Genomic DNA, 25,016 nt, shown 5'->3' with positions numbered 1-25,016 from the left:
CAAGGATATCTGCAAGCAGGATCTGAAGGCCTTAGGAATGGACCTCAACAGAAGGGAAACCTTGACATCTGAGCGTTCAGCCTGGAGGCAGGCGGTGCATCATGGCCTCTCCCACTTTGAAGAGACCCTTGTCCAGCAGGCCAAGGCAAAGAGGCAGTCCCGGAAGCAGCAAAATCAGGGAGCTGGACAGGGGACAGATTGTATTTGTCTTCAGTGTGGAAGGGATTGTCACTCTTGAATTGGCCTTCTCAGCCACACTAGATACTGTTCCAAGTCCCCCATACAGAGCATGTTACCATAGTCTCTCGAGACTGAAGGATGCCTAATGTAATCTAATCTATAATGACACCATTTAATCTGTTTCAACAAGAACTCTATGTTCTAAGAATGCACCCTGAGTGCCACAGGGTATTACTGTATTTGTAAGTCTTATAAGGCATTTCTATCTTTGTTGCACAATCTTAGGCATGCTTACTTGCATTGAAGTCCACTTATGTTCAATGAGACGTAAGCTCAGGCCCTGTTTTTTCTTTTCAATCATGGCTTCTCATCACCTCATCAGCCTGTACCACCTTCTCTTCTGCCACTGAATAGAAGAGAACAGAAGCCTTTGGGTCAGTATCCCACTGGGAAAGCTACAGTTACAACAGTAATGTCAGCAATCACATACTAAGGCCCAACACTGCCAATTGTTGGTAAATATGTCTACCTAAAAGGGACTTCAACCCAACTCCTTCTTTTAGGAATCAGTCTGGAATGACCCTTGAGGCTCCCTACAACCATTACACTGGTTTCCACCTTTGACCCAAATGGGACAATAATTTAAGCTTCTGGGAATAATGACTCCGGGAGCATCTAGCCTATTGACTTGTTGCAGGGAGCAGACCCATGAGCTTTGGATATTTTGTACAGAGCATGTCTCCGTCTCACTTACATTGTGACTCCCTTTTTTGTCCCTCAAAAAAGTTGGGCAATTTGGACAGCAGAGCGGTACTATCTGTACAGTTTTTCTTTTTCAGCTGCAGGATTTTCCCTTGAGATAAATCTGTAAGGAATACTTACTAAAGTCTTCATCCTTGTCAATTTAAGCTGTTTTGAGTTGATGAGACACCTTGACGTTTCATGCCCCACAAGTTTTCTTGAGTTCAGATGACAGTGGAACAAAGAGCACCCTTTTTTCCTCAAGGTCTCCGTGATGGCCACAAAATGTTTCTTGTCAAGAAGCAAATGGCAAACATGTGCACATGCACTTCCCACACGCTCAAGCCCAGAACACCTAAGTGTTAAAAAGATGGAAACCACCCTTCCAATGCTTCTGATTCTTAAAAGTCCATGTGGCAAAGCTGTAGCCTCCATGATTTTGCAAAGTTTGTGTTAATTGAATTAGTTGAATTCTTGCTTTATTTGTGCATTATTTCACCTAATTTGTGCAAACAATCTCTGTCATTCTGACTTTCCTGTGCCAATTGAGAGTACCACAAAATGCCTTGCCATCCTTCAGGTGAAGAATAATGTTACGGTTCATCATCCTCACACCTGAAACTGAGACAAACGATGATTTACACCTTTACACTCTGAGCACGGAAACAAAAGGAGAAGCTTCTTCTCTGGGGATGGGAAGAGATTTCTATGATAGTCCATAGCCATGCAGCTGGTGATTCAGTGCCATGCAATTTTCTTATCCAAATACCTGCTTTTCCCAAATTTTCAGTTTTGCAGGTTTCTCCCTTCACCCCCAATATTTCATCAAATTGCTTTGAACAAGATAGTTTTAAGGCTTCAGAGTGGAAGGTAACAATATGATGGGTCCTATAACTTTTAGAATTGGATGAAGGGATGAAGATGGATGCTGACCAAGTGAAGTTCCAAAGTATCACTGCAAAAACTTGTGAAAAAAAGGGGAGGACCTGCCACATTAATGATGGGAGATGAAAAAAAACAGTATCAAAGAGGTCATACAGACCATATCAAGTGGGCTGCCCCTTCTGCATTTCAGAAGAGCTTGTTTCTCTGACAGCCTGTACAATTGTACTCTAAATTATGACAATTTTTATGTTGCAAACTCCATTCCCGAATACTTCCAAAAAAAAACCAAAACCCTTGCTTGGCCTTTCTTATAAATGTACCCGTCTTGTTTGCCAATGAAAGTGCAAGGAAAAAGAATGATCAGGAATACATTTGTGTCTTTTCTTTGCATGAGCTAAAAAGGATTACTTCCTCTAGGACACTATATTAGAATAATAAGCCATTGAACCAGTTGCCATTGCATTGAACGTGGCACATAAAGTAAACTATGTCAGATAAGGGATTTTACTCCTATCACTGATGCTGAAACACACAGATGTTTTTCTGGCTGCTGAAGGATCCAAGTCTATAGAGCTCTCCAAATCCCCCTGAACGAAAATGAAAGGTACTAAATCCCCACCTATTCAGAAGTTGGCAAATGTCACAGGATATATTAGTTGGATAAATTGTAGGAAATTTCAAAGGCCAACGTTCATTTACTGAAGTTCCTTAGGGAAATGTGTCTCAGGGTAGTCTGGGGAAAAAGGAGAGAAAAAGAATGTGTGTGTGTGCATGCGTGTGTGCACACACATGCACATGTCTGCGTGTGTGCATGCACATGCACATGCTACGTGTGTGCATGCACATACACATGTGCGTGTGTGTGCACTTTTGGATCACAACTGCCAAAATTCTCTAGGCATGGAATTCTGGGAGTTTCAGTCCAAAAACACAAACATACATCTAGAAAGAAATCAGTGGTATTCTTGATTGCTGATTACATTTTGCAAATAAGTTGTGTTTCTCTCCCACGACAGTATTGCACTGTTGACCATATATTACCTTTTTTTTTAAAAAAAAGATGTCTTTCACAATGCTCTTTCTGCTTGCTGTTTTAAAACTAGCCAGTGTTCTTTAGAAGGAAAAAGCCATACAAGCACATAGGAGAGTTCCAGCAGAAAAAAAAAATCAGTGTAAGGAGATTTGTGATGTCCTCAACCAAGAGACTTACAAGATGTGATGCAAATCCTGTATCTAGAAGCAACGGTCACAATTGGAGAAAGATGTCTGATTGTAAAAGCATCATGGAAGCAGAAGTGGGGCGTATTAACACCAACTTCCGTAGTAGGTCTGATTGAAGAGATGCCAATGATAACGGGCACCATGGTAGTGGAGGAAAAAACTGCAAGAGCAGAAATTTGAATTTTTCCGAGGATGTATTTTTGGCCTAACAGAAACCAACTTGAAAGAGAATGTGGTTGTGTTACATATCTAGTACAGTACTGCTAAAACTTGTACTTCACTGTAGTAACATTGTATTTTTTTTCTTTTTTTTCTGAGAAAATACTTTTCAAAGCAAAGCACAAAATAATTAAAACAGCAGCAAAAAGGACTTCCTCCTCATTCCTGTTTTTCCCCCAGTGGTTGCGGACAGTGATGTTCTAAAGACTGTTAGTCCACAATTTTCAACTGCCTGCACATGGAGGGTATGCAGAACTGCATCATGTTATGGTTGTTGCCTTTTTAGTGACCCATTTATGCTCATCAGCTGGCATGAATTTTGTTCAGTTAGTAATTTAAAAAGAAATCACTAAAATCCTGTTTCCCAATTTAATACACAAACCAGAACACAGTGATACTTCAGTTTTTGCATTTTTTTGGAGTTTTTAAAATAAAATTAAAATCATTTTTGTATAAGGAAATGTACATAGAAAAGTGTGTACATAAGAGAAATGTGTGCACAAAATACATATATTTGTTAATTTAAAAATGCAAGCAAATAAAATGTATGTATTAGGAGACAAAAACCCTAAAAGCATTATATAAGACAAAGCTGCTTGTAAATTAAAATCTGAGTTAAACATTTCTGGGTTAAAAATGTGGATATTAGCTAGCATCTGCACAAAAATATATGCAAATAGTTGACCAGTCATAAATAGATGCATAAAAGTTAGGTTGGCATGCTTTTCTATGGTACAAAAAAGAGAGCAGAAAAATTTCAACTCGCATATGATAAGAAGAGCCCTACTACGGACTTGGAAAAAGATCATCCAGCAGATTTACCAAAACAACCTGTGTGATATATAGTGTGATTTCTTAATATTTGCATTTGTTTAATATTTGTGATTTTTAATCATTTGTAAGCCACCTTGAGTCCCTCTGCAGTGAGAAGGGTGGGGCTAGAAAATAAGCAAACAAGCAAACCAACCAACCAACCCTTCCTCAGCTTCCAGACCATCCTGCCGTCTAATTTGAATGTTTTTTTTTAAATGACATTTTTCTAGTCAAATTCATTGAGAATTTGTGCTCCTATGTGTTTTGGTAGCTTTTTGGAATGAAAAACAATTTGCTCTGTGTGTGTGTGTGTGTGTGTGTGTGTGTGTGTGTGTGTGTGAGAGAGAGAGAGAGAGAGAGAGAGAGAGAGAGAGAGAGAGAGAGGGTGTTATTGGATCATCCATGAGTATTAAACACTTTCCCGGTTCCTTAAAAACATTTGTTTTTGTGTCCTCTTCCCTAATAAATCATGAGATTATTTTTTCCCTTCCAGTTGTACAGTTTTCTTAGATCAAAGCGTATGCAGAATGCTGTGTTCCGGTGCAGCAAACAGTTCTACACAGCAGCTGTTATTAAGTAAACACACAGTCTGCCATTGCCGCTTGGGACCACTTTGTATATATCAAAGAGTCAAAAGCTCGATTTAGCTTTTTGAAGATACGTCTAAAGATTAGGCAGATTAAGCTAAGCAGTTTAGTGGAAACATTCTTTCCAAAGATCACCTTGTCCTTGCTACTACTGTCATTTTCAGGAGCACTGCCTTTGCCAGCCAGCTTTATACTGTAAAGTGTATTCCTCTTGGAATTTCGTTGAAAGTAACCCACCAGTAAGAAGTTTGGCTGAATTGCATATTGCACAACATTTTTTAAACGGGATGGTGGCATCAAGATGGTCTTCCACGTTTATTGCAAAACACTCCAATCTGCACTGTTTGTTTACTCTTATATTGTCTTTTTATGCCTTGATATGCATTTTTAATTAGATGCGCCTCAGTTCCTTCATTGCCTACATTTGGGAAACACACTTTTCACTAACTCTGCAAATATTTGCTATTCTTTTGAGGCCAAGTCTCTTTGTTTGCAAGGAGATTGCTTCGGCCTGGTTATCTGTTATATCACACATTTGCTCTTTTTGAATGCGTCTGTGTAACTGTTCAAATGCACATGAAATTCTTTTTTTCTTTCTTCCCTTCCCCTCCTTTCTGAAAGAAAGTCAGAGAGTATATATGTAGGCTTACTGAACCTATTTCTTAATGAGGTCTTCACTGCTTCCATCACAATCTGCTGGTGTCTGCGTTCCAGACCTGGGGCATGGTTAGACCCCGAAGTGGGCAGAATTTAGTATATAGAGAGCAATACTCCACTTACTGCCCTTTTTCATTATAACACACTTCTCACTACCCTCTCAACAGTCAGTCAGTGCGTTGAGCCAATTGTCCCCTCTTCATTTCTGTTTCTCTCTTAGTCCTCAGCTCGTTTTCATGCACATTCTCCCAGACAGAAATGCACATGTGATACACACACACACACACACACACACACACACACACACACACACACACACACACACACACACACACACACACAAACACACACACACACACACACACACACACACACACACACACACACACAGAGGGAGCTATCCCACAATTCCTCCTCACTCACTGCCTCAAAGGCCCTGAGTGCATGGGGCATCTTTTCTTTCTCTTTTCTTTCCTTTTTTTGAACCCCTTTCCCCTCTCATACATAATGCACACTCCCCCCCCTTCTGTGTTTCTTCTTCTTCTCTCCTCCTCCTCTTCCTCCTCCTTCTTTACAGCCACAGACTTGGAACCTGCTTAAACTTTTATTTGCATTTTCTCCTCTCCTATAACGTGTAATGTTATAATGATGCAATTTACCCCTGTTTCAATTAGCACTCCATGTTCTAGAAATGTATCCTGGGTACTAATCAGGGTATTCATGTAATTTTAAAAATATGAGGAGAGAGGGGACCACATCGAGCCTGTTGCAGCAAAAACAACAGTCTGAACTAACTGCGAGTTTAATTCAGCATTACATTTTCAAGCACCGCAGCCCACTTCATCTGCTGGCAATGATACACACCCTGTGTGTATGTTTCAGTGTGTCAGTTACACATACTCTTTGTATGTGTAAATGCATGTACACACATAGGTGTACATGTGTGGGTGGTAAAACCAGCTGAAATGGATGGAGTTCCAAAAGAAATGATTTTGTTGTTGCTTTTTTAATAGTTTTTGAATGCTGAAAAAGATAATCCAGGACAGAGAAGCAGATTAGCATATAATGATGACAAATAGTTTTTATTCCCATCCAGATATCAGAAATAAGGTGTAACCTTTCAGCAGAGCCAGATGCAATAGAAATGCAAAGTTTCTAGGCAAAATTACAGAAAGAATGGAAACTTGTCTAAACAGTGGTCATAAACATGCAAGAGTTGGGTAGTAAGGCAAACAAACCAGTATAGGTGAACTAGATAGCATGTATTGTGAGATAGGAAGTCTTTATCCCGGTTTCAAGTCACATGTGAAGTACTTAATAAATCCTTGTTTAGCTATTTCCTGCAGGACTCTTCTCAAATTCTTCTGTTTGGTTGTGGGTACCTGAAAATCTACAGCAGAGTATTCTGGAAGATCAAAGGCTTCCCTGATTGGCTTTTGTTGCATGTTGCAATTTCTGATGTCAGATTTGTGCTCATTTACCAGTATATATATATATTTTGCACAGAGATTGGCCTGATTGTGGTATGCCAGTGCAGTAAGAAATTGCTGACAGATGACTATACTTTTCACTGTGGAGGAAAACCAGTTGAATGATGTAATTATGTTGTAATATTAGGTCCTCTAAAAGTGTTGCCAAAATAGGCACGAGGACAGAGATGACTTCTGGGCCTGCTATAGGGTCCAGATCCTGTGCCTACATCTCTTTTGTGAGATTTGTTGCTGATGGACTATCTTTAGAAATTCAGTAATTATTTGTCAGCAAGTAGAGACATATCACCTGGTGCCTGTAAAAAGTGCCATAATCCTAGACAAGAGTGTCTAGGAATGATGATATATTTTGAAGTGGGTTTTTTTTTGGGGGGGGGGACTACAAGTCACAAGTATAGTTCATTCTATCATCATCTGTTCTGGCTCTTTCCTGCAGAAGATTGGTCCTGAGTATCTCCCTGGCCCTGCTGATCGGCCAGGAACCTCAACTCATCCAACTGGCTCAATCCATTTCTATTGCAGGTAAAATCTGATGTGAGGAAGGGAAGATGCCTGTACTCATTGTTTTGGAATGAACTCCCCTCCAGTTTCCCCATTTGCTCCTCAAACAGCCAGATATTCCATTAGTCTCATTTCACAAGTCCAGTCCTACAGAGGTGGGGATGGGGTTCTTTCAAAGATCATTCAGTCCCATCTCTCTCCAAATATCTTTATTTTACACTGTTCTCTTTTGGGTCTTTTAAGAATCAACCTCACTCTGTACTGCCTGTACAGAAAAACAATGGTAGCTGCCTTCACCCAACTCTTTAGAACAGCAAAGACAGTTGTTTGGTAAACGCTCAATTTTTTTGTTCTTTTTCCTGGCAAAGCATCAGTTCGTTCCTTATTTATCCCAGCGCTTGCTCATCCCTCATGCTTAGTTATAAGACAAATGCAGCCAACCAAGACAAATGAGAGGTGAGGCATCAGCAGAGCTATTTGCCTAGTTAATCATTGTCAGTCACTCCAGCCTCAGTCCTTCCCTCCTCCTCCAGCAACAGGAACTCCAGTTCTGCAGGATTCACTGATGGTGTGGGCCTGACAGGAATTTTCTTATGGCTGGCTGCTTAACGAGCCCATTGGCCTTGATCTCATTTCTCTCTGACACAGCAAGATCAAGACTGAAGCAATGAGGGACAATCTTGGACTGCAGGATCTGTTTCACACCCCACCAATTTGATAGCGACTGTACCTCTTTTGTCATTGCAGCCTAATGGCGGGATGTCGGCCAAGTGCAAGTGTTCTGGCTGGCACACAATACTTGGGAAACAGGTCCTTCCACCTTGTGGAAAGTGTGCCTTTTGAAATTTTGGACATTTGAGTAAGTAAGGACAAAGAAAAGAGAGGCGAGCTAACAATATAAATACATCTCATAAAGTGAGCCATGGAAGATAAGATCACACATTGTAGACCAGAAGGAAATGTGTATTTATTTAGAAATGAATATTGTAGTTCTGGGCAGGGTATGCCTTGAATAGCTATGAAAGTGATTCATTCCTTTATCTTCCTCCCAATTAAATATACTCTGTATAGACTGGAAATGAAAGAATCACACATTTTTAATCTTCTCCTATTATTTCCTGCCACCCAAGTTCTGTATGATGCTCAAGCAACAGGGACCACAACTCAGCAGGATTCACTAATGGTGTGGGCCTGATAGGAATTTTCTTATGGCTGGTTGCTTAATGAGCCCATTGGCCTTGATCTCATTTCTGTCTGACACAGCAAGACACAGCAATTCCAGAGCTGGCCCAAGACACTCTGCTACCTACAGCAAAGGACAAGGTGTCACCCTCTTCCATTTTATGTACAGAAGCTGAAGGGACTATCAGTTGAAACTCCCTAACATTGGCTAATTGGTCTGCAACCACATCTGAAGGCAGTGAGCCAGGATCTGAAGGGGAGGCTATATGGAACATACCATTTTGTTTCTCAAAAGGAATGAATGGCCTAGGATCTCAGGAGAAACAGCTGGAAGAGGGAGCTTCCACTGTTGCCCCTAGCCCCTGTCACCTGAAGCAGTTGCCTCACTCTGATCAGGCCAGCCTTGACAATCCAACTTGGAAACAGGCATGTGTGCTTATGACCAAAGCCTTAGGAGTGGCCTACAGACCACCTCTGCTACACATCTGATGGATACGTTGTCCCTAGGGCCCAACAGCAGCTGCCAACCAGTGGTTGGCTGGTGTCTTTACTAAGAGGAGAGCCTGTCATTTTGGCATGTGAGTGCAGGTCTCCCTCAGCATAGCTCTGAAGGTCTCAAAATTAAGCAGGTATGAGTTTTGTCTGCTTCTGGGTGAAAGACTATGGGAGACCTCTATGCACACCCAGCATCAGCATCAGCATCAGCATCATAAAACATCCCATAGAAACATAATAACTGACTAAATGATTGTTGAACAATGGTGTATACCATTTTAGCTCATGTTCATTCACCCTCCAGCCTTAGGAGTTGGAGACAGATTAAAAAAAGAGGGAATTATCACAAGCAAAGCTGAATGAACTGCACAGGTTAGAAGTCTGCTCCATTTACTCTGATACCATATTTTGCCAATCCATGCACACAATTAGAAATCAGAGCATCCCGAGGTTTTATTTATTACTCAGAACCCTTCAATAGGCCGGACAGGGCCTATCAGAGCATGAAAGAGTCTTCAAGGCTAATTATTCCCTGTTGCATTGGTCCCAACATGTTTCTGCAGAGGAGGTATACATTGGTGCTGATTATTGATCTCTGCAAAATGACTTGGATGCCGAAATGCAAGACACCCCTTTCCCACCCCTACCCATCTACAAGAAGCACCATCCATTCTGGGCTTGCTGCAGCTGCCAGCCTGTGTTTGAAAGACTGGCTGCTCTCTCTCTCTCTCTCTCTCTCTCTCTCTCTCTCTCTCTGTGCTTAAAATGCATGTTATAATTTCAAAGCTGCTCTGAGTGACTTCTTTTTTGGAGTTATTATTTTATTAATAACTTATGAAGAATGAATTGGCAGGCTGTTCCTTTGTGGGCTAAAGCAAACATTTTGCAAACCACTGGAGATCTCCTTGGTTTGTGACTGTGGTGTGCAAAATATTACCCTCTGTTCATTTAGCACAAGCAAATCACTTCCACAGATACAAGATATGCATTAGAGCTAAAAAAATGTAATCAGTTATGGTACTCTGCCTATTGAAGAATACTGGGGTTATAGTTTCCACTGTATAGGGTGGCCACATGCCCTATTTGAAGGGCTGTCCAGTCAAAATCAATTTGGAAGACAAAGAACTATTAAGTGTGGAGGTCGGAGCTTTTGACATTGCTTATCAACACCTAGTGACTGGACAGCAGGCTGAGTAACCACATAAAACTTACTTGGTCATCTTCTTCTTCCCTACAGTCATGAGATATAATGCATTTTCATTTAAATTACAAGTATTTCTAAATTTCACCTACTTGCATCAATTAGGAACTCTGAATTTTATGCAAATCAGTGTCTTTTTTGTTTTCTTTTAAAATGATGCAATTCTTTTTTTTTCTGTGTTAAGGGGGCATCCTGACACTGTTCTGACCTGATTTGGAACCAAAATGACTACAAGCAGACCCACAACATATTCTTTCAAATTATTTGCAGAGCCCCTCCCCACACCTTTGTCAGGGCTGGCCCATAGGAACTGCATCTCAGGAACAGACAGTGGGATGGTGCTTCCTATGCTGCAGCAGCTGCCCCGTGTGCCAAGAGGCTGGACAGGGTAGGAAAAGGCAGCTCTGCAGTTACTCAGGAAATCACTCAGCCATTCCCAGCAGCTCCGACTGGAGTTTCATCCATAATTGAAGAGCTCTGGGAGGTTTGCAGGCTAGTGGTTCTTCTTCAATTAAGGCTAAAAGGCTGCATTTATTAACAACTGGCTTGTTTAAATAACAGCACTTCAATGCTCTGTGTGGCTGAGGAAGGCTCAAGGAAACTGAGAGCTGCCAGAGGAAGGTTACACATGCAATCCCACTCTGAAGTTCCTTTCCATCCTGACAGGATCTCAATAGCTGCACACTTTCTGTGGGATATGAACGCTCATGGGATATGATCTTGTCTTGCACATAAGAGCTGGCACCAGGCCTCCATGATCCCCACTGCCATGGAGCCCTACAGTTTCCACTATGAAGGATAAGCAGTTTGGGTCTGTGGAGGAAACAACAATGAGGCGGGAGTGTGTGGTGTCCCCCCTCTGGGGTGGTCAGGTTGTGCTTGTACGTTTCTGACCCAACAAGCTTTCCAACTTTCCACCTTTCAAGGTGTTTATCCTTTTAAAATCTCAGCAACCTGTCTCCCTTTCTCTGTGCACAAAAATTTGGCTGAAGCTATTAACCCTTATCAGGCCAATTAGGTTTCATGTTTGCTTCTTTGTTTTTGAAATGCAGACTATTCTTTCCGGCTTGAATGTCCACACTCCAAACAGTCTATTCTTTAGTCACTGCATCCTGAGAGTATCTGCTATCTGTTCTTTAATCCCAATAACTCATAATTCCCCTCCTGAATATTTCACAACCAGCTTCTCTTCAAACAATTTCAAACTAATTCAGGAAGGATGGTACTCCTTTTCCCTGACCATGGATGAAAACATGCTGTGATCAATCACAGGCTGTTTGCTACACACACTAACACCTCAGAACAATGACAACATTTTACTTCATTTGACAACCCTATAGATTTAATAGTCATCCATATCCCATGGTTATGTCCTTGTGGGACCATGTGGGATGTTTTTTGTCAGTTCTTCATCCCTTTTCATTTAATTTACCAATTAATATAATTCAGAAATTCCTATGGGTATGCAGAGATTATGAACTTCTTTTGGGGTGGCCCTTTGCTGCTTCCACACAGACAAGGCTCAGCCACCCACATTCACTGCTAGAGTGGATAACTGACGATGGTGGTAGCTGTAGGTTTATGGACAGAGTCCCAGATCATTAGAATAATTCCCAGTAGTTCCTTTTCAGCTGCTTTGTTGATAATAATAGTGTTAAAATGTATTATTAAAGAGAAAAAGATTTCAAAGGAATGGCAAATGAGTAGACGAGATGGAGATTAGTGGCCAAAGTCTTGGGCATTCCAATGTGAAAAACCTTCACTCTCAGTTCTGTGGTTTATCTAGATTAAACCAGCATTCCTGTCCAACCTTTGGTTCAGAACAAGTTATAATACTTTGTGTTTTGTTGTTGCAAAAGAATTCTATGCATATTGTGGCTGAAATCCTGTTGTTTTGCATAGTAAATTGCATTAGAGTAGGCCCACTGAATTAGTGGGAATTTGGTGAGTCAGCTGCTCCATAAGTTCCATTGATTCAAATGGACTTATTTTAGGTGAAACTTACTTCACTACACCAAAGTAAGCAGCAATTGGAGTAGGCCCTTTTGAATCAATGGAATTTATGGAGGAGTTGACTCACAAAATCCCCACTCATTCAGTGGGCCTACTCTAATGTGACTTACTATGCTATGCAATAGCCAATGTACAGTAATTTCAGCCAATTTACACCTTTATTTACTCACTTTTCTTAATGTCCACATTTTTGTATACATTTTGTCTTCTGACTTTTGTTCAATTTTTATGCTTTGTAGTCATGTGTACTTTACAAAGATGTGCATGATTGTGAGCATGCAAAACATATCACCAGCCTTATAAATGTGTGGATTTCTGATGCATGTGGTCTGGAAGTTAGGTTTGTGTGGTACAAATGGTTAATTTTCAGTGAGAATCTTGAAATTACTGAAACTTGTTTACAGCCCTTCTTAAGTGAAGAGTATAAGTCCCAGCACCTGTTCCATTTGCTACAAGAGAAAAATGTGCACAACCTTCATGTTTCAAATACAGAATACCTTTCCTGTTGACTATATCAAAGAAACTGTCACATAATTGTAATTACTCTTTGAAACTGGGCTGAGTTCCCAGATAATTAATTCAGAGGCAGTGTGACAGAGTGGATAAAGTGATAGACTGGAACTCAGGAGACTTTGATTCAATCCCTGCTTACCTATGGAAACTCACTGGGGTGTTGGTGTTGGCAATGGTGAAACTCTTTAAATACCATAAATACCTTCAGAACCCTATTATTGTCACGATAAGTTGGATGCGACTTGAGAGCATATAACACACACAATTAATTTTATCAGGGGCAAAAAATGAAGAATACAAAGTAGCCATATTCACAATCAATGTATGCTTACACTACATTTTCCACAATGCGCCATGCTCAGAATAGATCACAGATAGAAAGAAAATGAATATCAATTATTGCAATTGTAACATACAACAGCAATATCCCATAATGCGTACAGCGCTTCATAACATTACAATTCATGTAAAATATTTCAAAACATTAACAAATATCAATATATACTAATAGTACATATTAGTAATACTAATCAATACTAACATTAGCCAAAGTACATTGACATTATAAAGTCTATTAAATAATTTGTATTAAGAGATCTTTTTAAGAAGAGCAACAAAGGACATCACAATGTCATAACATGTAGAAAGTAGGTACTTTCCCCCTTTATTTTTTACTCTATTTGTAACTGGTAGTGACATTTTGCCACATGTGCACACAGCAAAATAGATGCATATGGGTTTCTCACGTGGTATACAGATGACCTTTCTTCACAGAAGGGAAAATTGCCCTTTAGTTGGACAGCTAAGAGTGTCCTTCTGAGCACACAATAAAGCAGTCAGTTGTATCCAGTGAATTGGAGTTCAAAGGCTGCCACCAAGCTTGCATTGCAACATTCGGGAAGATGGGATGTGGTATTCATTTTAGGTTTTTTTCATCTTACTTTTAGTTATTGCCTTCTTTCTAGGTTTTATTTTCAAACTTTTTTAGCTTGGCCTTTTTGTATCTTGACAAAAACCTTCAGGATAAAAAGGGGCAAAGAGCCTCTTTCAGTGATAAAAGTCAGGATTGTAAGCCTGGCCAGGGCTGTTGGGTCCCAGTGTGAAGACCTTGGGATTAACAGGGGTGACAACGCTTCTACTCTTTATCTTCCCTGGCCTTTCTCAGCTTAGCAACAAAACTTGACTTTTCCCAACAACCTGTTGGGAGTTGTGCCTCTTGTAATGTAGGGATTATGAAATGGCCTTGTCAGTCCACTGTTTTATGACTGTAAACTGAATAAACTAAGGTTGTGTTCACACCAGAAAAATGTTTCAGAGTTACTTCTTGTGAATTTTTACCCTTTTTCGTTCAGATTATGCAAGGCCATTATCAGTTCTTTTGATCCCCCTCCGTGCTATCTCCACCTCAAATCCAGCCTGCTGGGAGGCTGCGACTATATTTGTTGCATGTTTCAACATGCAGTACAACTGACATCCCATTGAATGAGTAGAAAGTAGGAAACCAATTCATTTCCTTTGCATTTGGCATGCAGTCCCATGTCCCTCACCCTCTGTCATTTGAATCCATCAATTTTTAAAAAACTAATTTTCAAATGGGAATGTTGGCATGTTGGTTTACTTCTGTCAAAGTCTCCCTACTGTATTTTGACTACCACTGCAGTGCACTGTGGGTTCTCCTCCATAGAGGATAACAAAACATGGAAATAGAAAGAAATGGCTCAAATCAGTATGTGGCCAGCAAGAGCCTTTTGCCAGCACAGTGATGTACCCACATCTTTCTTCTTCTTTTTTTTAAAGGGGAAATGGGGCAGGGAAAGGCACAAGAAAAGGATGTCCTGCTCAAGGAGTGTAGATTAAGTACTGCATCTAATTTACCTCCCCCAAAGCGGAATGATTAAAAAATGTATGAAACACTATCACAGAATATATGTCATGTGACTACAATATGTGACCATGCAGGAAGCAGAAGATGCGAGAAAAAAGAGGGGCATTTCTCTTGTGTGACAGCAGCCTAAGAGGTATTCTATGTACTGCTGTGTGGGGGAGTGTTAGGTTGCTGGCATAACCAAAAAGGAAAAACAAGTCTTATAGTACTTTTATGACTTACAGATTTGAATTTTCATTGATAACAATCCATTTCCTGAGATGCAACATATTGTACTTGAGGAAGTTGATTGTAATCCATGAAAGTTCATCCTAAAATCAATTTGTTAATCCTACATTTATAAGCTTTCTTTTTTCTTTCTCTTTATTATATTGAAACAGACAGCTCTGAAAATTAATTGTAAGGGCATGTGTCTCTATGATGCATGTATATGTTTGTGTGTGTACATAGACACACTTACACAGATACAGTATCTGTATACAGTGGTGCCTCGCTTAGCGATTGCCTCGTTTAACGATGTATTCGCTTAGCGATGAGGTTTTAGGAGCAATCTTGCGCTCCGTTTAGCGATGTTTCCAATGGGGGAATTTCGCATAGCGATGTTCGGGACCTTGATTCGCTTAGCGATGACAGTTTAGGTCTCCCTGTTTCGCTTAGCAATGTTTTTGACAGCTCTGTTTTCGCTATTTTTAAAAGGTGTAAAATTGTTTTAAATGGGTTCAGAGTGCTTGAAATCGTTAGTGCACTTAATAAGCCCTTTGTTAACCGAATTTGGCTTCGTTCTGACTCTTTTTGAATTTTTGGTGATTTTTTTCTCCCCCATTGAAATGCATTGAAAAGGTTTCAATGCATTCCAATGGGGGAACAGCGTTTCGCTTAGTGATGTTTCCTATGGCGATTTTCACTTAAGGAAGGCAATCCGTTCCCATTGGAATGGATTATCCAGTTTTCAATGCATCTCTATGGGAAAACGCATTTCGCTTAGTGATGTTTTCCCATAGCGATGAATTTTTTGGAACCAATTAAAATCATTAAGCGAGGCACCACTGTATATTGATAAGGAAGAACATAACTACATGTGTTTTTGGATTCTTCTTGAAGGTATGGCTATGGTAACCATCATGAGAAGCATCCACCCTTTGAAATTAATTACTGCTCAATGGGATTAAATGCATACATTTAAATGCATTGGTTTATACAAAGGAACAAAGGCTATTTTCCCTGAAAGAGGAAAGCAAAACCACCAACCTTGAAGGGTATCCAGACATAAAAGGAAGGGCAAACCCGGTATTATATGCTTGCACCTTTGATGAACTACTCATCAAAATAAATACAAAATTTACCTTTCTGACCAGGAATGTGCAAAGTGCTCATTTGTTCAGCTATTCCATTCAATCTTGCTATTAAACCCTCATTCAGTTAATAAGTCATTTGTTAAAATCAAATTTGTTTTCCCTGCTCTTATCACCTTGCATCTCCCATTGCTTTCAACTTGAGAGATGGGTTTTTTATGATGCTTATAACTCCTGTATTTTCCAACTAGTTTAAATGAATTTTTCAGAAATCATGTTACTTTCCAAGGAATTATATTCACCAGATAAATAGAGAAGAGTCTCCTCCTAATAAAAAGTAGGCACACAAATGACTTATATATGTTAAAGAACATAGAATATGCCGTGCTAATTAATCTGTCTTTCTACAAAATACACTACAAATAAGTACATACATACAAGAGGATGAAGTAAGGGAGGGGGGGAAAAGCACATAATCATTAAAGGAATGATAAAAGGTGACTGAGTGAGAAATGTTTTTGCTTAGGACAAAAAAGGCATGTGTTATAGATTGTCAAGTCATGTCCCTTTTCTAGTGATCTAATAGGGTTTCCAAGGTCTGTAAGATATTTAAAGAGTGGTTTTACCAGTGTTACACCTCCCCTGTTAGTTTCTGATCTTAGTCAATCTGTTCTGCTCTTTTAGAGACTTTCACAGGTCCATCTCTTTATTGTTGTGAATGGAATGTTCTGTGCGGAATGAACATCTGCCAGAATTTGGGATACTTTTGCAAAAAATTGAGTTGAAGACTGGGCATTTTCAAGGAGAAATCTTCAACATATGACAGCATATGACATTCAAAATTTGTGATTTTTTTAAAAAAAGGTTTGTGTTTTTCACTAGTAAGAAATCATCATCTTAGAACTGCATAGCTGGAAGGGATCATCAAGTCTAGGAATCCACACATTCCACCACTTCATGTATGAACAAATCAATGTGCTATGTTCTATCCAATTTCTCTGTGTTCTATCCAATTTCTTTTGGGGAAGTATATAAAAAAGGGCAGTCCTTTGGAATAACTGGCCCTTGGATTTTAGGAGTAGATTTAAAAAACTGACAGACCTTAAAGTCCATTCTTATCACCTACCCATGCAAATGCAGAAGGTTCCATGACCATTCATCTCCATGACTTTTATCTGTAGAGAGTCCTTTCTGTTAACTCTTAATATTGTATACCTGTGTATCTCCTTCACTTTATAACTGATAACCCTTGGGGCTAGGACTTCCTTACTTGATGGCTGGTGTGGAGGGGGCAGTAATAATATCAGCTTCCCAAGTATTCCTCTCTGTTGGAGGAGAGAGCTGTGTATTCCAAGAGACTTGCCCTGAATGCTCCAAATTCACCTGTTGCCCTCAGGTGATACGGAAGAGTCTCACCAATCAACCTTGTCAAAGTAAGAGTACAGCTGGCTTCTGTAGAAAGAGGGGGGTGTCATCTTGTCCGTAGATCTTCCCACTCTTCTTGTAACATGCTGTACTGCATTTATTCTAAGCTGCTTCATTTCAAGGACCTAGGCAGCAGAAGAAAGCTGAAGTTTATCAATGATGCCCTTAAACCACTCGTTTTTCTTTGCCTTTCCTCCTTTTTTGAGATTCAGGAGAAGAGCTAAAAAAGACAGAAAGGTCAACTTTCTTCTGTGGTTACAAGCAGCAACACTGCATTCAAGCGTGAACAAGGGCAACCTATTTAGTTTACTACGTCAATCAGTTTCTTCCTCAGATGCCTTCAGCTCAGTGCTCCCTCCCTCCTGCTTCTTCTGAGACCTATGGGACATTGTGGTGCTGCTGCTGAAGCAGAAGGAGTTCTGAACAATTACAGGAATCATCCCCATCTCAGCTTCTTCCTCTTACCATCTCTACCCCAAGTGCCAGAGTAAATCGATGGCAGAGTTGTCCTCAAAATTCTTCTGAGAACCAGCTGAGCAGCACTATCTGGCTCTTGATGACCCATCACCTGCAGTCAGTCATTGATTATATTATATTCATGGTCATTAACTATACATCATCATCATCATCATCATCATCATCATCATCATCATCATCATCATCATCATCATCAACAACAACAACTATATTGCAGCTGAAATACAGCAATCAGAAATGCATATCCATCCTGTCCCTTAGAGGAATGTTTTGCATGCAGAAGGTCCCAGGCACAGTCCCTAGCATCTCCAGATAGGGTAGAGAAGAGTCCTGCCTGGAACCCCATCAGAAACCACTGTCAGTGAGGGTTGACCATATGGGGCTAGGGGGATCAAGAGTCTGATTCAAAGCAGCCTCCTATTAAGGTGGTGGAAGAAAAAAACAGGACCTTCTATTTTTGGTTCAAGGCTTAGAGCCAAGCCAGCTTTATTAAGCTACAAGCAAACATTTGTGGGGAGAAGACGTAATCAGCAGAGAGAAAAATCTTCTTACCTGGGCACTGTGTTCTGGCAAATGGTTACAAGCCAGGCATATTTATACCCTCTGTATGTTTTTACTAACAGGGCATACTTTGGTCAACTTACCAGTATGGCTAATGACAGGTCCATTGTTGTTAATCAGTATTCCTGGTGTGTCTTGCTTTGCTGAGCAATATTTAATTGGTTATACTCAGTACCAGGTTCCCATCTATTTTACTGTCATCTTTCTTATCTCTGGTATCCCCTCTCCATGCACATTTCCTTTCTCACCACAGAGGTGAGATGAGGTCCATGCAACAAGAAAAAAAAACCCATAAAGCCCATCACATAGAACTTCTGAATGCACACAGCACAAAATGAACTATAAAATAAATTTAAATGCAAACAATATATCTCCAGACGGCCATACATAGTATTTGTTGAATGCTGAAACACTAACTGAAGATGGCCTATTTGTATGCTTTCAGGGCAGAACAAAGAGCCCAGGGTGCTTGTGGGGCAGAGTGGCACTCCTCACATATCTCTCATGTGAAATCTAGCATTTCATAGGGTTGAAAATGTTAACATTAAAAAAATGCAGTTAAATGTAGGGAAAAAGAAACCAAAAATACCTGTGACCACAATTTTCTTGCTTACACTCACTGGTCTTAAATCCATTGGTGTAAATCTCAGCAGCATGTGACTTGGTGACAAGAAATAAAAGCTTCTATTTCTTAACTGGTAGTAATTTGCCACTGAAATTTATGCCATTGGACCTAATGCCTGCATAGGGAAGTAACAGAATTCTGTCCAATATCTTATAGGGAAGTCGATGGCAGTAGAGAAGAAGATGTACAGGTTCATCCTCCAATGAAGCTCTCGGTGTCTGGTGTGTGTTTACACGTTCATGCACACATATTTGTAGATGCATACCTGCATTCTTATATGTGTTTTAAATGGTTACATCAGAACTTCACTTTATGACTTCAGGGTCTGTTTCCCTCCCACACACATTTGGTTTCTCGTTTTGTGTTTGTGCAAGGTTGTCACCACCAAAATTCACAATCAATTTTTCCTACCTTTCTTTCTCTTGTGTTCCCTGGGCAGGAGGTGGGCAAGCACTTCTGTCGGTAATAATTCTGGTCGTGTTAGGTAATTTCCTGTACTCTCAGTTATAGCCATTTGCATTTCCTCATTCGCTGGAAAATGTTGTTTCCTCTAAGATTGGATAACACACAAATACTGGCACAGAGACAAATCGGATTGGGGCATCTTTAAAAGGGTACAGTCAGATCCAAATCTGTATGACCTCCTTGGAACATAGACTGAACTGAGGAGGCAGTATGTGGCCATATTGTTCCTGTGACAGCCTTCAGGCAGACTAAATCAGCACCAAGCCTAGTGCTCCAGATTAACTGGATGGTGGCTTGGATCTGCCTCAGAACAGCAAGAGTGCTGATAGCAACACAATCTTCCCAACAGTACTGGGAAGTCATCTGCCATCTCTGTATTGGCTGTGGCTCTTCTCTCCCTCCCCCCCCCCCACGGAATACATCACCAATTAAGCAGAGGAAACAAGCACTGACTTTAATTGCCCTTTCTTGGGGCTATATGCTCCCCAGAGACAAATTCTGTTGAGGCTTTTCTGGGTCAGGTCCAGCAGGCCTTGAGGAAAATGGAAAATAGAAGGCATCAGGCTTGGCGGGAGAAAGAAGGCAGCTGTGCCTTGGCTCGGCAGCTGTTCTCAGTGAAGCTGAGAAGGGACGATGCCAGTTTGCCCAAATCCCAATAAAATGTTGGCTGCCATGAAGCCTCGGAAGCCTTTGCCATCTTGGGCAGGTTTGTGTAGCTGGAAGGCTGAGCAGTAAATGTATCTTTTTATCCTATAGTAGTTGTGGTGCCTTACAACACCTTTTGTCATCCTGGCATTGATTCTATGCCGTTGTTGTTGTTGTTGTTGTTGTTGTTGTTGTTGTTGTTGTTGTTGTTGTTGTTGTTGTTGTTGTTGTTGTTGTTGTTGTTGTTGTTGTGTGCCCTCAAGTCGTAACTGTCTTATATAAAAGTAAGTGAGGTATATAAGGAGTGTTTTTACCAGTTTGATCCCTCAGTGAGTCTTCATGGCAGAGCTGAGGAATTGAACCAAGGTCTCCTGAGTCCTAGTCCATTACTCTATCCATTACACCACACTCGGTAATATTACTCATAAAGGTAAAGGTAAAGGTTCCCCTTGACAATTTTTGTCCAGTCGTGTTCGACTCTAGGGGGCGGTGCTCATCCCCGTTTCCAAGCCATAGAGCCAGCGTTTGTCCGAAGACAATCTTCCGTGGTCACATGGCCAGTGCAACTTAGACACAGAACGCTGTTACCTTCCCACCGAAGTGGTCCCTATTGATCTACTTGCATTTGCATGCTTTCGAACCGCTAGGTTGGCAGGAGCTGGGACAAGCGACGGGCGCTCACTCCGTCACGTGGATTCGATCTTACGACTGCTTGGTCTTCTGACCCTGCAGCACAGGCTTCTGCAGTTTAGCCCACAGCGCCACCATGTCCCACCAATATTACTCATAGAAATCTATAAATCCATCATGTGACTGCCGTAATGGTAGTGCATTAATCTGACCAGTTTATTTCTCTGATTGCTGGTTGGATAGCTTGGTGAGTTAGGTATCTGTCTGGGAGTTAGATCCCCCACTGTATAACTCAGGGCAAGAGCCAGCCTATGTGTCCTTGCATAGTAGCCTGTAGCCTGTGCAGTCCCAGGGTGCCTCCAGAAGAAGAGAATAATAAATGACTTCTGAGTACTCTATACAGAGAAACCCTGCAAAGGGTCACTGTAAGTCAGAATAGACTCGATGGAACACACTGGTCCAGCCTGATGTTCTGTTCTTTCATTAAATGCCCTGCCCCAATTTTTCTAGTAAGGGATTACTGAAGCTTTCCTCACTCAATCACTATCATTTTAGACACAGTCCTTCTATTACCTGAGCAAAAATGGGCAAGAGGTTTTTGGACCATGACTCCCAGACACCCACAGCCAGGCTGCCCATACCATTCTGAGAGCTGCAGTCCCAAAAACCAGTTCCCAAGATCTGTACTGATGTAATACCTTCATTAGGCCATGCAAAAAGAGATACAAAGTGTACAAGTTTTTAAAAATACCATCTCTTCATCAGGCATGATGTTGCAAGCAGGGGAGAGGTCTTGAAGTCTGCTCATTGCCTTGAGATATAATAAGGGAGGCAGGAAAGTCAAACAAATATAAGCTCAATAGATGGTATGGTGATGTTATTTTTCACCCGGGATAATTCATTGACTCCCAGGGACTGGAACCAGGGACTGGAAATTCAGAGAATGCCAGCCCTGCATTAGAGACAAAAAAGATTTTGTTGTTTAGTCATTAAGTCATGTCTGACTCTTCGTGACCCCATGGACCAGAGCACGCCAGGCCCTCCTGTCTTCCACTGCCTCCCAGAGTTGGCTCAAATTCATGTTGGTAGCTTTGGTGACCCTGTCCAACCATCTCATCCTCTGCCATCCCTTTCTCCTCTTGCCTTCACACTTTCCCAACATAAAAGTCTTTTCCAGGGAGTCTTCTCTTCCCATGAGATGGCCAAAGTATTGGAGCCCCAGCTTCAGGATCTGTCCTTCCAGTGAGCACTCAGGGTTGATTACCTTCAGAACGGATAGGTTTGATCTCCTTGTAGTCAAGGGGACTCTCAAGAATCTCCTTCAGCACCACAATTCGAAAGCATCAGTTCCTCGGCAGTCAGCCTTCTTTATGGTCCACCTCTCACTTCCATATATCGCTATTGGAAAACACCATAGCATTGACTATGTGGACCTTTGTTGGCAAGGTGATGTCTCTGCTTTTTAAGATGTTGTCTAGGTTTCTCATCGCTTTCCTCCCAAGAAGCATGCATCTTTTAATTTCGTGGCTGCTGTCACCATCTGCAGTGATCATGGAGCCCAAGAGAATAAAATCTGTCACTGCCTCAATATCTTCCCCTTCTATTTGCCAGGAGGAGATGGGACCAGTGGCCACGATCTTAGGTTTTATGATGTAGAGCTTCAGAGCATTTTTGCGCTCTCCTCTTCCACTCTCATTAAGTGGTTCTTTAATTCCTCCTCACTTTTTGCCATCAGAGTGGTATCATCTGCATATCTAAGGTTGTTGATATTTCTTCCGGCAATCTTAATTCCAGTTTGGGATTCCTCCAGTCCAGTCTTTCGCATGATGTATTCTGCATATAAGTTAAATAAGCAGGGAGACAATATACAGCCCTGTCATACTCCTCTCTCAATTTTCAATCAGTTGTTCCATATCCAGTTCTAACTGTTGCTTCCTCTCCCACATAGATTTCTCAGGAGGTACATAAGGTGGTTGGGCACTCCCATTTCTTTAAGGACCTGCCATAGTTTGCTGTGGTCCACACAGTCAAAGGCTTTTGCATAGTCCATGAAACAGAAATAGATATTTTTCTGGAACTCTCTGGCTTTCTCCATAATCCAGCGCATGTTAGCAATTTGGTCTCGAGTTCCTCTGCCTCTTTCAATCCACCTTGTACTTCTGGGAGTGCTTGGTCCACATACTCCTTGTAGGATTTTGAGCATAACCTTGCTAGCGTGTGAAATTAGTGCAATTGTACGGTAGTTGGAGCATTCTTTGGCTCTGCCCTTCTTTGGGATTGGGATGTAGACTGATCTTTTCCAATCCTCTGGCCACTGCTGAGTTTTCCAAACTTGCTGGCATATTGAATATAGTACATTACAGCGTCATCTTTAAAGATTTTAAACAGTTCAACTGGAATGCCATCACCTCCACTGGCCTTGTTTTTAGCCATGCTTTCTAAGGCTCACCTGACTTCACTCTCCAGGATGTCTGGCTCCAGGTCAGCAACCACACTATCTGGGTTGTCCTGGACATTCAGATCTTTCTGGTATAATTCCTCTATTGTTGGTTTTTTTGCACCTCTTTTTGATGTCTTCTGCTTCTGTTAGGTCCCTACCATTTTTATCATGTCCATCTTTGCACAAAATGTTCCTTTAACGTCTCCAATTTTCTTGAACGGTTCTCTGTTTTTTCCCCTTTCTATTATTTTCCTCTATATCTTTTAAGAAGGCCCTCTTGTCTCTCTTTGCTATTCTTTGGAAGTCTGCATTCAATTTTCTGTATATTTCCCTATCTCCTTTGCATTTTGTCTCCCTTCTCTTCTCTGCTATTTGTAAGGCCTCGTTGGACAGCCACTTTGCTTTCTTGCATTTCCTTTTCTTTGGGATGGTTTTTGTTGCTGCCTCCTGTACAATGTTATGAGCCTCCATCCATAGTTCTTCAGGCACTCTGTCCACCAAATCGAATTCCTTAAATCTGTGCTTCACTTCCACTGTGTATACAAAAGCGATTTGGTTTAGATTGTACCTGACTAGCCCAGTGGTTTTTCCTACTTTCTTCAGTTTAAGATGGAATTTTGTTATAAGAAGCTGATGATCAGAGCCACAATCAGCTCCAGGTCTTGTTTTTGCTGACTATATAGAGCTTCTCCATCTTTGGCTGCAGAGAATATAATCAATCTGATTTCGGTATAGCCCATCTGGTGATCTCCATGCCTAGAGTCATCTCTTGTGTTGTTGGAAAAGAGTGTTTGTGATGACCAGCTTGTTCTCTTGACAGAACTATATTAGCCTCAGCCCTGCTTCATTTTGAACTCCAAGGCCAAACGTACCTGTTGTACCTCTTGATTCTCTACTTTAGCATTCCAATCCCCTATAATGAGAAGAACATCTTTCTTTGGTGTCAGTTCTAGAAGTTGTTGTATTTCTTCATAGAATTGCTCAATTTTAGCCTCTTCAGCATCGGTGGTTGGTGCATAAACTTTGATTACTGTAATGCTGAAAGGTCTGCCTTGGATTCATATTGAAATCATTCTATAATTTTTGAGATCGTATCCCAGTACATGTTTTCCCACTCTTTTGTTGACTATGAGGGCTTATCTCATGGTTATTGTCTGAATTGAATTCGCCCATTCCCATCCATTTTAGTTCACTGACACCCAGGATGTCAATGTTTATTCTTGCCATCTCCTGTTTGACCACATCCAGCTTACCAAGATTCATAGATCTTACATTCCAGGTTCCTATGCAGTATTTTTCTTTGCAGCATTGGACTTTCCTTTCTCTACCAGACACGTCCACAGCTGAGCGTCCTTTCGGCTTTGGCTCAACCAATTCATTAGCTCTGGAGCTACTTGTCCTTGTCCTCTGCTCTTCCTCAACCTGGAGGTCTCATCTTCCAGTTTCATATCTTTTAGCCTTTTGTTTCTGTCCATGCAAAGATACTGGAGTGGCTTGCCAGTTCCTGCTCTAGGTCGATTGCATTTAGTCAGAACTCTCCACTATGACCTATCCGTCTATGCACATCATAGCTCATAGCTTCTCTGAATTACTCAAGCCCCTTCACCACGACAAGGCAGCAATCCATGAAGGGGACAAAAAAATCCCCGTGAACGGGACAAAAAAGAGAGAGAGGTTCTTATCTATGTATTTATGTGGAAAAACTGAGAAGGTGACAGCATTCTTATTAGAAAGTTATAAAATATTATCCCTCTGGAGAAACAGTCTGCAAAACTGCCATTTTGTACTATTAACATACAAACAAAACCTGTTGTTCATTTCCCAGTTAACAAATTACAAAACAAAATCATGCTGATTTGCTATTTGTAGAGTT

General features: G+C 40.9%; 1 protein-coding gene; it reads left to right on the top strand.

Annotated features, from left to right (window-relative positions):
• The window catches only part of GRIN2B (glutamate ionotropic receptor NMDA type subunit 2B), a 572,475-nt gene that overhangs the window by 383,422 nt on the left and 164,037 nt on the right, over positions 1-25,016 (top strand).

Source organism: Pogona vitticeps, chromosome 5 (assembly GCF_051106095.1).
Source record: "Pogona vitticeps strain Pit_001003342236 chromosome 5, PviZW2.1, whole genome shotgun sequence".
NCBI classification, from domain to species: domain Eukaryota; kingdom Metazoa; phylum Chordata; class Lepidosauria; order Squamata; family Agamidae; genus Pogona; species Pogona vitticeps.
The sequence above is the reverse complement of the archived record's forward strand: the minus strand, read 5'-3'. Positions and strand labels throughout refer to the sequence as shown.